This window comes from Orycteropus afer, unplaced genomic scaffold, assembly GCF_000298275.1.
Source record: "Orycteropus afer afer isolate SDZICR_OR568_19922 unplaced genomic scaffold, OryAfe1.0 scaffold00182, whole genome shotgun sequence".
Classification (NCBI taxonomy): Eukaryota; Metazoa; Chordata; class Mammalia; order Tubulidentata; family Orycteropodidae; genus Orycteropus; species Orycteropus afer.
The window spans coordinates 1,224,345-1,238,124 of record NW_006921769.1 but is presented as its reverse complement, the minus strand read 5'-3'; the positions used below and the strand labels follow the sequence as shown (position 1 = coordinate 1,238,124).

Sequence of the window (13,780 nt, the reverse complement as noted above, 5' to 3'; positions counted from 1 at the left end):
GTGGATGAACTTGGAGGACATTTGGTGAGTGAAATAAGTCAATCACAGAAGGACAAATATTGTATTGGTACATTATTGTAAAAAGTCAAAGGAAGGTTTATATAGGGAAGGAAACTTTGTTTTTTTTACCAGGGGTGGGAGGGGAGAGATGGAAACACTGCAACAATGAAAGAAATAAAAATAAAAAAAAAACCAAAACTAATTGTTATAGTAAGCCCCCTAAACCCAGAGGCTGCAGTCCTGTTTGAGAAAGATGTTCAACTTTTTAAAAGTAAAGAGATTGACAGTGTTAAGTTGTACACAGCTGGTTTGTTTGACCAACCTAAAATAGAGGGCCCTACGCAATTAGCTTTTCTCTCCTTGGAACCCTTCCGTACATGACGAAGCCAGAGAGAGGATGCTGACTCAGAAGAAACCTGAAGAACAGCACAATAAACGTATTCATGCTGTTGGCCTTTCATGGGTACAGCCTGGCTCAGTACAATCTTTCAGTAAAGAGAAAACAGTAGCAACCTAAGAGGTGGTGAATTTGGCACACCGTGCACTTTCCTGTTGGACTCTGGCTGACTTCAGGCTGACCAATGGCAAAGGTGGCCTGAAGAGTAAAACTGGACAATGACTGAGACCAGTGTTTATCAAGTTTTCCATGTACTGTTAGGTTCTAACAGCAGGTTTTAAAAATTTCTCTTTAAGCACACATTGTTTCTATCAGAAGTTACTTTACGGTAGTTATCTAGTTCTGTATTCCAAATTGTTGGGGACCTTGGGACTTAAATATTTTTTTGAACATAATGCTAAAGGTATGTTGCATTAATTGAAACTAATAATCGAGTAGGGAGAGTTCAACACTACTTAACGGTTTTAAATCAGTGGTTTCAGTTGTACTTATGTTAGCATGTGGAAAGAGAGCAAGTTCCATAGCTCAGCACTTTTAAGCAGATGATCATTTGAGACTCAGTCCTCAGTCTACTACCTTACTGAGTTTATAAACTGCTGTCACTGAAGTATATATTAGGTAAGGAACATAAAAAGACAGCTCTCTAATAAAGACAAAATTATGATGAAAAAGGAAGTGGCATCAACAACAAAAATTGTTCTACATTGAAACTAGTAAAGTGTGAAAAAAGCTCATTCAAGAACCTCCTAGACATATCCAAAGACTTTGCAGGATCAGTTTACTGGAGTAAAGAGCTTGGGACCAAAGTCTTGTGGGACAACTAAGTCAATTAGCATAATATAGTTCATAAAGAGGATGTTCTGCCCCAGTGTCTGGGTCTTAAAAGCTTGTGCATGGCCATTTAAAATACAACTATTTACCTCTTCCCATCTGGAAGAAAAAGAATGAAGAAAATAAAAGACTCAAAGAAGAAACTAGTCCACAGAACTAATAGCCAACATGAACCACAGTCTCTTTTAGGCTGAAACCAGAAGTAGACGGTATCTGGCTACCACTCCCAACCATTCTGACTGTGGGCACGGTAGAAGGTTCCAGATATAAAGAAAAAAAAAATGTAGATTAAAATTCAAATTTCTGAAAAAGACCTGTTACTAGACTGATAGAGCTTGCAGAACTCCTGAGACTATTGTCCTAAGATACCCTTGGAACTTGGAACTGAAGCCACTCCAGAGAACTCCCTCTAGCCAAATAATAGATTGGCTTATAAAATAAATAATATAATCCATGAAGAATGTGATATTAAAATATCAACCATTTAAGACCAAATAGTCAACATTTACCCAAAAGCAAAAAATGAGAAGGGAAGGAGGGTCAGGGAAGTCAGATAAATGGAAACAGAACAAATAGAATGGAGATAATGAGAATTCTGACACATTGAAAAATTGTAACCAGTGTCACTGAATCATTTGTACAAAAACTGTTCAATGATTTACTGTGTAAACCTTCATCTAATACACAAAGAAAAAGGAAAACGCTCATTGTTTTGGTCCTCTAGTGTTGCTGTAACAGACATACCACAAATGGAAGGGCTTAATAAACAGGGATTTATTCTTACAGTTTAGGAGTTCAAAGTGCCAGCTCCAGAGACTGAGTGAAGGCCCCTTGACCTTGGGCTTCAGCTTTGCCTCTTATTTCCGGCCCACTGAAGCTGGAGGCTTCTCTTAACTCAGGCAGCTGCTGGCTGCTGAGGCTGACAAACCCAAGGTCAACAAGTACAATGGCACAGTCCCATGATTATTACACAACACAGCAGGCCACTAGTCAAACAGTCTCAAGATTGGCAGACAATATGGCAGACCACTAATGACTCAGACAAATGTTGGATCCAGACATGCCAAAAGTGCAAGACCTTCCTCAAAGCTTCTTATGTATAGAAGCAAACCACATTCTTAAGGCAGCTACTCAGCTGCTCACAGCAGATTCCACGATGGAGTTGATTACCAGTGTCATCATGGGGAATCAGTACATCCAGTTGCCCAGCCACTCAACCAGGCCCAGCCAACCTGACACACAACCTTAACTACCACACTCATGTAAGACACAAGGATATAAAATAATACAAAGATAAATAATTCTCTGCTCATGTTGTCTTCCTACTAATGCAAACCAAAACCAAAACTCACTGCTGTTGAGTCAGATCTGACTCACAGTGACCCTTCCATAGGTTTTTGAGGCAGTATCACTATGGAAGTAGATTTCCCAGGCTTCCTTCTGAGGAGTGGCTGGTGGGTTTGAACCGCCAGCCTTCTGGTTAGCAGTCAAATGTCTTAGGCACCATGCCACCAGAGCTACTAATGGAAAGGGCCTAGAAATATAGGCTAGAGCTGAGTTTCTCAAATTTTAATATGCATAATGCATGCAAATCACCTGAGAGTCTTAGTAAAATGTAGATTCTTGGCTGGTCAGTTTGGATAGGGCCTAGGTTTCTACATTTCTAGCAAATTCACAGGTAAGGTTGAGAGTGCTGGGTCCTGGATCCTACTTTGGTTAGCATGGCAGAGTATATTTAGAGCCTTTGCTCTCTTATGCAGTCCCTAACTTCAAACACACTCAATACATTTTATGCCTTTACAGTATTTTCAAATTCTTACAATTGAGAAATTCTCCAAGGTGTCTCACCTCTTGTTTAATCTTCACATTGTTTTCTAATATCATCATCTCTTAGAAGTGAAGTAATTATCAACATAATGGTTCATTCTTGAAACAATCCAATCTCAGTATTCTATTTTTCATAGGAATCTATTCAATAAAAAGGAAAATAAACACATGAAGCAGAAAACATACAGGAAATGAAATTTTTACAACACTACTTTTATTTATTAACTTAATCATATTATGTAATCATAATTAGAAATTGAGAGGGAAAGCAACATCACAATATCAACACTTACTTGTGCTAATTAACTGCCACATAAGCAAAGCTGAATGCTTGTAAACATAATTCAATATTTTTCAAATATGGAAACCATTTCTAAATCTGTTGCATCTGGCTTTCAAATATAAAGACCATATAATATTTTAAGCAATTTTGCTTTTCTCAGTTTGGCAATAGTCTTGTGTAATATCTTCCATCTATTTCTGACAACAGCAAGCAAACTCAAATGTAATCTGGTATCATGGCTCAATTTTAGGGGCTTACCCAATATGAACACTAAAGGAGCTCTGGGGGCACAGTACTTAAGGCATTTGACCAGAAGGTTGGTGGTTCAAACCTACCAGCTGCTCTATGGAAGGAAGATGGGGCATCTACTTCCACAAAGATTTAACTCCTTGGAAACCCAATGGGGGTCACTATGAGTCGAAATAGACTCAATGGTAATGAGTATTAATGCTAGTTACCATTCATTGACTGTTTAATATGTATCAGGGGCATTGCATTTCTCTCACTAACCTTTGCTACAAACTGTGAGATGGGTACTATTTTCCACCTTTGCAAATGTAGAAACTGAATTTTATAGAATTTAATAATTTATTAGAGTTCTTATAGCCACTAATGTGAGTCCCCTAACTGCCTTTTCTTCCACCATAGATTGCTACCTGAGACACTCTTTTATACACAGAAATCTTGAAACTACCACTGCAAAAAGTGATGATTGCTTCTTCTGTAGTGAATAAGATCTTTAAGTTAGAGAGCGCATAGAATAAAAAGCAGAGTTTAAAGGATGTTCTGGTTATCTAGTGCTGCTCTGACAAGAATATACCACAAATGGGATGGCTTACAGTGTGGAGTCTTTAAGTCCAAGTTCAAAGTGCTGGCCTCTAGGGGTTGGGTGAAAGCCCCTCAACCTTGGGGCTCTGCTTCCTGCTCCTGGCCCACTGAAGCTAGAGGTTTTTCTTCATTCAGACAGCTGCTGGCTGCTGAGACTGACAAACCCAAGGTTGACAAGTGAAAAGGCACAGTCCCATGATTATTACACAACATGGCAGGCCAGTAGTCAAACAGTCTCAAGATTGGCAGACAATATGGCAGACCACTAATGACTCAGCCAAATGCAGGATGAGTCCTGATGTTACCAAACCACACAGTAAGCCATTAATTCAAGTCCATTGAAAGTCCCCAGGTTGGCAAAGCATGGCAGGCTGCTGAACAACGACACAGCTACATGCAGGGCTCAAGCGTTTCATAAGCTAGAGACCATTCCCAAAGCTGCTGCTTATATATGGGAAGCAGACCAGATCCCTAAAGCAGCTGAGTTGCTTGTGATAGATCCCACCATAGAGTTGATTGCCAGTCTTACCATGAGGAATAACTACCACCATCTGCCCAGCCACTCAACCAGGCCCAACCAAGTTGACACACAACTTTAACTACCACAAAGGAATTGGAGAAGGCTAACATAGTGGCTAAGACACTTGCCTGCTAACCAGACGGCTGGCGGTTCAAACCCACCAGCCACTCCTCGGAAGGAAGGTTGGGCAATCCTACTTCCGTAGTGATACTGCCTCGGAAACCCAAGGAGGGGTCACTATGAGTCAGGGCCGACTCGACGGCACACAACAACAACAACAACATTTAGGCAATGGGAAGAATGGAACCTGAAAAGAAGACAGAATGAGCTATTAGAATCTAAAACTCTAGTAGGAATTTCCTGTTGCTTTCTAGTTCTGTGATGTTGCTTTAACATCAAACAGAAGCACACATACATAACTTGGCAAAGAACATATAGGTCAATACTCAAAGAATGTGCTTCTAAACTTAATGCTGTTTAGCCTTTTGAAAAAAAATTATAGAATGGCTTAATTTTTTATTTTTAAGCATATCAAAAATTATTTTCAGTTGAAACATTTATAATAAAATATTAAGTCCCTAGAAAAGTACTTGGCACATGTTGTTTTTATATGCCATTGAGTCGGACCCGACTCATAGTGACCCCTCCTTAGGTTTCTGAGGCAGTATCACTACGGAAGTAGATTGCCCCATCTTCCTTCTGAGGAGTGGCTGGTGGGTTTGAACCACCAGCCCTCTGGTTAGCAGTGAAGTGCCTTAGGCACTATGCCACCAGGGCTCCCCTTGGCACACAGTAATGCTCTAATAATTATATGCTTTGTATGTATGAGAATAATGAACTTAAGTACCAGGTGTTTTCCTGGCACATAATATACATGTTTTGGATGCTGCAGTAGATTATCAAGGGAGGGCTCAAAGAGAAAATAGATAACTACCACTTTTAGATATACATCCATCCATCTGTCTATCCAACAGATAATTAGTCCCCTTCCCTAGAGTTTAATTCTCCATTTATGTTGTGTATCTGTAAGTTTTAGAAGTGTACTTGTCTCCAGAATTTAGTGAAAATAGAAAACATATGCATGTATACAGTACTGTCATAGTTGGAGCTGTGTGTCAACTTGGCTGGACCACAATTCTGTGTGGTTTAAGCAGTTGTGATGTCATCATTCCCATGATGGGATCAGATGTATATGTTTTGAGCAGCCAATCCATTGAAAGGGACTTTCCCTAGGGGTGTGGCCCACTTACAGTATATTTCTGGACATCCTGGGAAAAGAGACACTCTTCTGTGGATCAGGATTCTGCCTACAACTGTCCATGAGTGAACAACCCACCATTCGGCCTGGAGATCTTGGATTCGTCATTTGTTGGAGTCAACAGCCTGCACACTGCCTGCCAACCTTGAGCTTGTCAGTCCCTGCAGCTGCGTGAGTCGGGAAAAGCCCAGCTTGACGTTTGATCTAAGAACTTTGGACTTGCCAGCTTCTATAAGTATGTGAGCCATTTTCCTAAGATAAATTTCCCTTTCCCTATATGTATAAACTTTACTGGTTTCACTTCTCTAGAGAACCCAGTCTAACACAAGTACTAATGTTTTCTTTTTCAAAACTTTTCAAAGATGCAAATTTTTAATCAGAAAAAAAATTATTGAAAGAAATTCTGTAAGCATAAGTGGAAATGATCTTTTCTCTATGAAAAAAAAAAATAAAAAACTTACCTCTTTTGGATTTTATTTACAAAGCACAAAGTTTATTGTGTCTTAGTCAGCTCAGTCACAGCAAAGTCAAGGTAAGCATAATGGAATGGCCAGTGGAATTTATTAAAACACCTGGATGACTATTTTAATATCAGTAACCAGGGTTAGACTACTCAGATGGCAATTCCCAGATGACATCCAAGACAACCTTCTTTGTTTTCACCTGAGTCAGAAACCTAGGTCTGCGAGCACAGTGGTTCAACATCTTGAAACTCTTTCTCATGCGTACATACTGAACATGTGTCTGTGTGAGAAGTTTTGTAGTCCTATCAGGTCTTTACTCACTAGGTATACTTGCCTTAGGGTTCTTATCTTTCATGGGAGTTATACTTTTGATGCCACAGAAGGAATGACATTTATGAAGGCCCTGGAAGGCCAAATCAATCTTTCAAAAGAAAGAAGAGACACTGGGCCAAAAAATGAGTGCTAAAGGAATTTTCATAAAACTAAATAGTTCTGGTAGGTGGAATTCCGAGCAAGCCTCTCCTCCTGCCTCCCCCTCCCCCTCACGTCCCCTACAGTCCCCCAAACCCCCCTCACGCTCCCTTAGGCATGATGTAAATGAGGTTGGATGTTGTCCAAGCTGATGTTATGCAGAGCACACCTGTATTTTTAAATAGTAACAACACAAACAAATGGCAGGGCTGAAAGAGCTAAAAGAAGACTTGAAAATTATGAGTTCCTAGGCATATGCTTTGACTTAAATGCCTTTGAATTTCTGAGTTTTAAGAGCTTCTTACAATTAATTTGACAGTATCATGCCCCTATTCCCTAAAAGAATTTTTGAATTTCAACAATTTACCAGCCTCAGAATATATACCTACTTTCTCTTAGCCGAATCTATAAACTACTATATTTCAAATGCTATGTCAGTTTCAGGGACATTATTTTAGTTATGACAACTGTTCTTATTCATAATCTCATCGATGAATTATTCATTATTAGTAGTTAACCAAAACTTCCCTTTCATTTACTTGCAGGATCAGTCTTAATTTCAATGATATGTAGAGGCCATATTTTAGCATATTGTTTGTTCAAAGAAGCTTTACCTAGATCTACATGATTTTTAACAGCTGGATTAATTTGCCCAAGAATTTCCACACAACTGCATAAATCGGGTCAGAGCTAAATTTTATTTTGTGTTCATACCTATATTCAAGATGGAATTTATTCAGGATACTTTGTAACTGTAAAAAGAAAAAGAGAAGTAAATGGAGAGCAGACAGTCCTAGTAAAGAATTCATGAGCAAAATTGCAAAACTCATAAAACACAGTGTTTCCCAATGTGTGTTCCACAGAACACCGGTTCTGAAAGATGTTATTAGTGTTGAGCTAGGGGGGAAAAATGTATGATTAAGTCTATTTGTGGAATTCTGGGTATAGGTAAAGCAAACTTGTTTATTTCAAGACTTCTCAGAATCTTTAACATACTACTATGAACAAGGGATTTCTAAATGGTAATATATATAGAAAACATATGCATGTATACAGTACTGTCATAGTTGGAGCTGTGTGTCATATATATGTTTTGTTGGAGTCAACAGCCTGCACACTGCCTGCCAACCTTGAGCTTGTCAGTCCCTGCAGCTGCGTGAGTCGGGAAAAGCCCAGCTTGACGTTTGATCTAAGAACTTTGGACTTGCCAGCTAACATTTCGTGTGAGAAAAAACAAACAAACATGGGAGACAGAAGATTGAAAACTATTGCAAATTCCTGCAACCAGAGTTAGATTCTATTATTGTCCCATAGTATTTGTTTCTGTGCTAGGGCATTTTGCACACAATTATTGCTTTTCTTTTTTCTTTTTCTATGCTTTAGTGTCTATTTCCTTCCTTAGATTGTGGTCTTCAAACACAGTGCTCCTCAAACTTTAAAGTGCATTTGTATCACCTGGGGTTCTTGTTACGATACAGATTCCGAAAGGCTCAGGTGGAGCCTAAGATTCTGCATGTCTAATAACTCTGTAAGTGCCAGTGCTAATGTTTCATGGACTATACTGTGAGAAGCAAGGGTGTAACAGGGACCATATCAGTTTTTTTTAAAGTTTTGTTCTTCCGGTTCTGTGCTTTTTATATAATTGTTGTTGAATTGGATTAAAACTGTGATCAGGTAAATTTAGATAACTGTATTACACATTTATCATTTTTACATGGTTGAACTATCTCCTGATATAAAAGAAGTGATACTATGGTCATAATTAAAATATAAATGTAGGAAAAGGAACAGAAAATTCTCCTACTTTGGGAGACAATTAGAAGTTAAACTAGAATTCTCTCCTAGGTAAGGTTTTTAACCATAACAATTCATTTCTTCCATGAAGGCCTTGATTGAACCACTAAGAGATATTATAATAATTGTACGCATCTCAGGTGACCTTCCAAACACTACATGGTGTTTACCGTTACATACTTTAAGTGTACCGTAATGCACAAGATTCTGTCTTCCTTGCTTCTTTCTCACAGTTACACCCTCACACAAACTTTTTTCCTATCCATTTCTTCCTGTAAACTTCTGCCAACATATTTGGTTGTCGTGGGAGTCTCAAAATCTATAATTCACGTAGGTTGGGCAAGGCACTATGAATTCCAGTTACTAACAAATATATATATTTTCATTTTTAAAGGAAGGCAACACAGATTCCTGATGAAATAGCTAGCTTTTGATCTTTGGTAAAACCAACTGATAGCACACAGGAAAGAGTATCTTCTTACAGATACAACAAAACTCAATCCTGATCTATAAAAATGAACTGACCAATCCATAAATACATTGATGAGAAAGTTTATCCTACAGAAACTCACACCCATGGAAGTAATTTTCAAAAGCATTAAAACTTCCTAAATAAATCTAGCAATTAAAAAAGATTGGGTTGATTAAGTAATTTTTAATACTACAAGAATTAAGTTGCACCAGTAAATTAGAATAACAATCTCTCTAGACTCAAACACAACACAACCACTGCTGTGGAGTTGGATTCAACTCACAGTGACCCCTCCTTGGTTTCTAAGGCAGTATCACTATGGAAGTAGATTGCACAACCTTCCTTCTGAGGAGTGGCTACTGAGTTTGAACCTCCAGTGGCTAGTGGGTTTGAACCGCCAGCCTTCTGGTCAGCAGTTAAATGCCTTAGGCACTATACCACCAGACTCAGAAGACCTTAATATCTTCTAATTCTGTAGTGTAGCTTAATTACCATGTGTATTTTAGGGTCAGGGACCCTTCTGCTCAGGTAATTACTATTGTGTTAATCCTTCTATTTTTTTCTCCTCATCACAAGAATAATCTGCGATTTCCCTCATTTGCTCATTAAAATGATTACTATTATCCAGTGTATCACACTACCTGACAAACAAAAATTAAAAATATAGTTAAGGTCATATTTCAGAACAGAAAATATTATATACCAGATACAACAACTAAATATTCACTTTAGTTATGTTGCCTTAAATTCTAATCTCAAAGGCCAGAAATCATGCCCATTGGATTTACTTTTCCAGTGCCCCACACAGAATCTTAAGTTGGTAGAATCCTATCTGGTATTTTGATGCATATGTTTTCATTTTTATCTTATACATAAATATGCTTCAAAGTTATTGTACCATTATGTAAATCTTATAATTTAAATCCATTCACATATTCCTTTAACATTGTTTCATTTAAAATAATGGTACCAGAAATGAATTAATAGTGTCTTTACTTCTCGGGTACTGCCTAAGACATTTGACTGCTAACCAGACGGCTGGCGGTTCAAACCCACCAGACACTCCTCAGAAGGAAGATTGGGGCAATCTACTTCCGTAGTGATACTGCATCGGAAACCCAAGGAGGGGTTGCTATGAGTCAAAATCAACTCTATGGCAGTGAGTTTACTTTTGCTAATAGTAATCTGAATTCTATATGTGGACTATTTTCATGTTTGTGATTCAAAACTTACACTCATGTCTTGATTTTTATGAGTTTTGTTAAAGCAATCTATCTTAGCAGCTGGATCAATAAGTTCTAAAGCTGTTTACTATCATTTTAAAGCTGTAGATATTACATATAGAAATGAAACAGAATTTTGTTTATGGCAAACATCCTAAGGAAAAATAAAAGCACTTCCTACATTCATTATTATATAAGCTTTAGAAACTTGAATTGCTAGGTAAATAAATGTATTTTAAAAAAGCGTCCATAGGAATGGCTGTGGTAAAAACTGTCAGAAGAAAGGAGATAAAGTTTGGTTCTTATGAAGATGAATTCTCTTACAGAAAATTTTTACTATAGTTTTACTTAAAAAGAAAAATCTTCATAAAATATGAAAAATTGGGAATATTTCACATTCTTAATAGAAGATGATAAAATTATAAATTTTGCATTTATATTTGTTAAGTTAGTTGTTTAAATTTTCTTTTATACTTTTTAAATGTTCTTAGTAGTCTAGCAACAAGAAACCCAATCTTCTTCTTGGTGAAGAATATTCAACATTCATTTGCCCCAGAATTCAAACTGGAAGGAACTCAAAATATTATTCTATTTAATTATTTTCAATGATATTTTTATAAAATGTGGCTGGGTAATCGAGCCAGTATAAAAAAAAGCTGCTATCATATTTCATTATTTAACTAGACTCAAATCTCTTTATTATTCTTGTGACCTCTTGTATATTAACAACATTAGAGATTATCTCAAGAAGATTTGTTTTATTGAGTCAACAGTCACTGAAAAAAAAAAAATAAAGATTTGAGTAGAAATAAATAAAACAGAAAACAACAGAAAGAATCAACAAGACTAGAAGTTAGTTCTTTGAAAAGATTAATAAAATAGACAAAACACTCACAAATTTAACAAAGGAAAAGGAGAAAATGCCAATAACATGAATAAGAAATGACATGGGCAACATTACACAGAACTAATTGAAATTAAAGGATAATATCAGGATACTATGAAGAACTGTACTCCAACAATTTTGAAAACCTAAAAGAAGTGGACAAATTTCTATAAAAATACAACTTAGCTAAACTAACACACACTGAGTTAGAAAATTTGAACCGGCCCATTATAAAAAAAGAAATTGAACTGGTCATTAAAAAAAAAAAAAAAAGTCCTGGCCCAGAGAACTTCAACAGAGTATTCTATCAAACATCCAGAGAAGAGCTGACATCAATCCTATTCAAACTATTCCAGAACATAGAAAAAGATGGAAAACTCCCAAATTACTTTATGAAGCAAGCATAATTGTTACACCAAAATCAGGCAAAACCATAAAAACCAAACTCACTGCCATCAAGTTGATTCTGACTCATAGCAACCCTCTTTGGGTTTCTGAGGAAGGTAAATCTTTATAAAAGTAGATTGCCCAGTCTTCCTTCCATGGAGTGGCTGGTAGGTTTGAACCATGAACCTTCTGGTTAGCAGTCAAATGCCTTAGACACTATGCCACCAGAGCTCCTTAAAACCAGGCAAAGATGCTATTTAAAAAGGAAAATTACACATCAATACCCCTCATGAATATAGATGCAAAAATCCTCAACAAAATCCTAGCTAATAGAATCCAACACTTTATATATATATAAAAAAATACACTATGATCAACTGAGATGCATAGCAGTTATGCTATGAACATGAGAAAAACAATCAACATAACCCATCACATAAATAAAACAAAGGAAAAGAACCAAATGATTGTATCAATCTGTGCAGAAAAGGAATTTGATACAATCCAACACTCATTTCTGATAAAAACTCTCAGCAAGATAGGAATAGAAGGGAAGTTCCTCAACATAATAAAAGATATATATGCAAAATCAACAGCCATCATTATTCTTAGTGGAGACTGAGAGCATTCCCCTTGTGAATGAGAATCAGACAAGGATACCCTCTATCATCACTTTTATTCCACATTGTATTAGAACCCCAGCAGTGCAATAGGCAAGAAAGAGAAACAAAAGGCATCAAAATTGGCAAAGAAGTAAAACTATCTCTGTTTGCAGACAATATGATCCTATACATAGAAAAACCAAGACACTCAGCAAGAAAAGTACTGGAATAGATTGAAAGATTCAGCAAAGTGGAAGAATACAAGGTCAACATACACAAATCATTTTGATTCCTCTACATCAACAAAAACATCTCTGGAAAGGAAATAAGGAAAGCAATACCATTTACAATAGCTATCAAGAAGATAAAATACTTAGGAATAAATCTTACCAGGGACAGAAAAGACCTATACAAAGAAAACTACAAAACCACAACCACAAGAAACTATGACTACATAAATGGAAACATATACTATGCTCATGAATAGGAAGACTAAGCATTGTGAAAATGTCAATTCTACCCAAAGCAATCTATAGATTCAATGCAATCCTAATCCAGATTCCATCAACATTCTTTAAGGACATGGAAAAACCAATTACTAATTTTATATGGAAAGGAAAGAGACCTTGGACAAGGAAAGCACTACTGGAGAACAAAATAGGAATTCTCACACTTCCTGATCTCAAAACCTACAGTAGTGACAGTAGTCAAAACAGCCTGGTATTGGTCCAACAATAGACACATAGACCAGTGGAACAAAATTGAGAATCCAGAAATAGATCCATCCTCCTCTGGACAGCTGATCTTTGACAAAAGGCTTAAACCCATTAAAAGGGAAAGAGACTAACTCTTACAAACGATGCTGTCAAAAATGAATATACATTTGCAGAAAAGAGAAACAAGATCCATACCTCACACTGTGCACAAAAAATTAACTCAAGATGGATAGAAGACATAAATATAAAACCTAAAACTATAAAATTCATCAAACCAAAAATAGGGGCAAACTTAGGGGCCCTAATTTATGGTATAAATAGACTATCAAACCTAACCAAAAATATTCAAACAGCAGAAGACAAACTAGATGATTGGGATCTTCTAAAAATTAGATCAGCCGCAGGGATCCAGGTGAGGAGAGGAACTCAGCCATGCCCAAAGCAGCAGTGTGGGAGAGCAGGAAAAAGGTGATTAAAAGCCAGGAACTCAGACAGAGGACCAGTCAGCTGCAGGGAGCCAGGTGAGAAGAGGGAACTTAGGAACACCCAAAGCAGCAGGGTGGGAGAGCAGGAGAAAGGGGATAAAAAAGCCAGCAACCCGGACAGAGGAGCAGTCAGCAGGGATCCAGGTGAGGAGAGGAACTCAAGCATGTCCAAAGCAGCAGGTGGGAGAGCAGGAGAAAGGGGATTAAAAGGCCTAGGAATCTGGACAGAGGAGGAGTCAGCCACAGACCAGATGAATTATGGGAAGATATCAAGAACATTATCCATGAAGAAAGCAAGAGATCACTAAAAAGACGAGAAAGGAAGAGAAGACCAAA

At 37.3% G+C, this 13,780-nt stretch overlaps 1 pseudogene; it reads left to right on the top strand.

Annotated features, from left to right (window-relative positions):
• Nucleotides 1-517, top strand: part of LOC103202468 — a 12,408-nt pseudogene extending 11,891 nt beyond the window's left edge.
• The last annotated feature ends 13,263 nt before the right edge of the window (nt 518-13,780 follow it).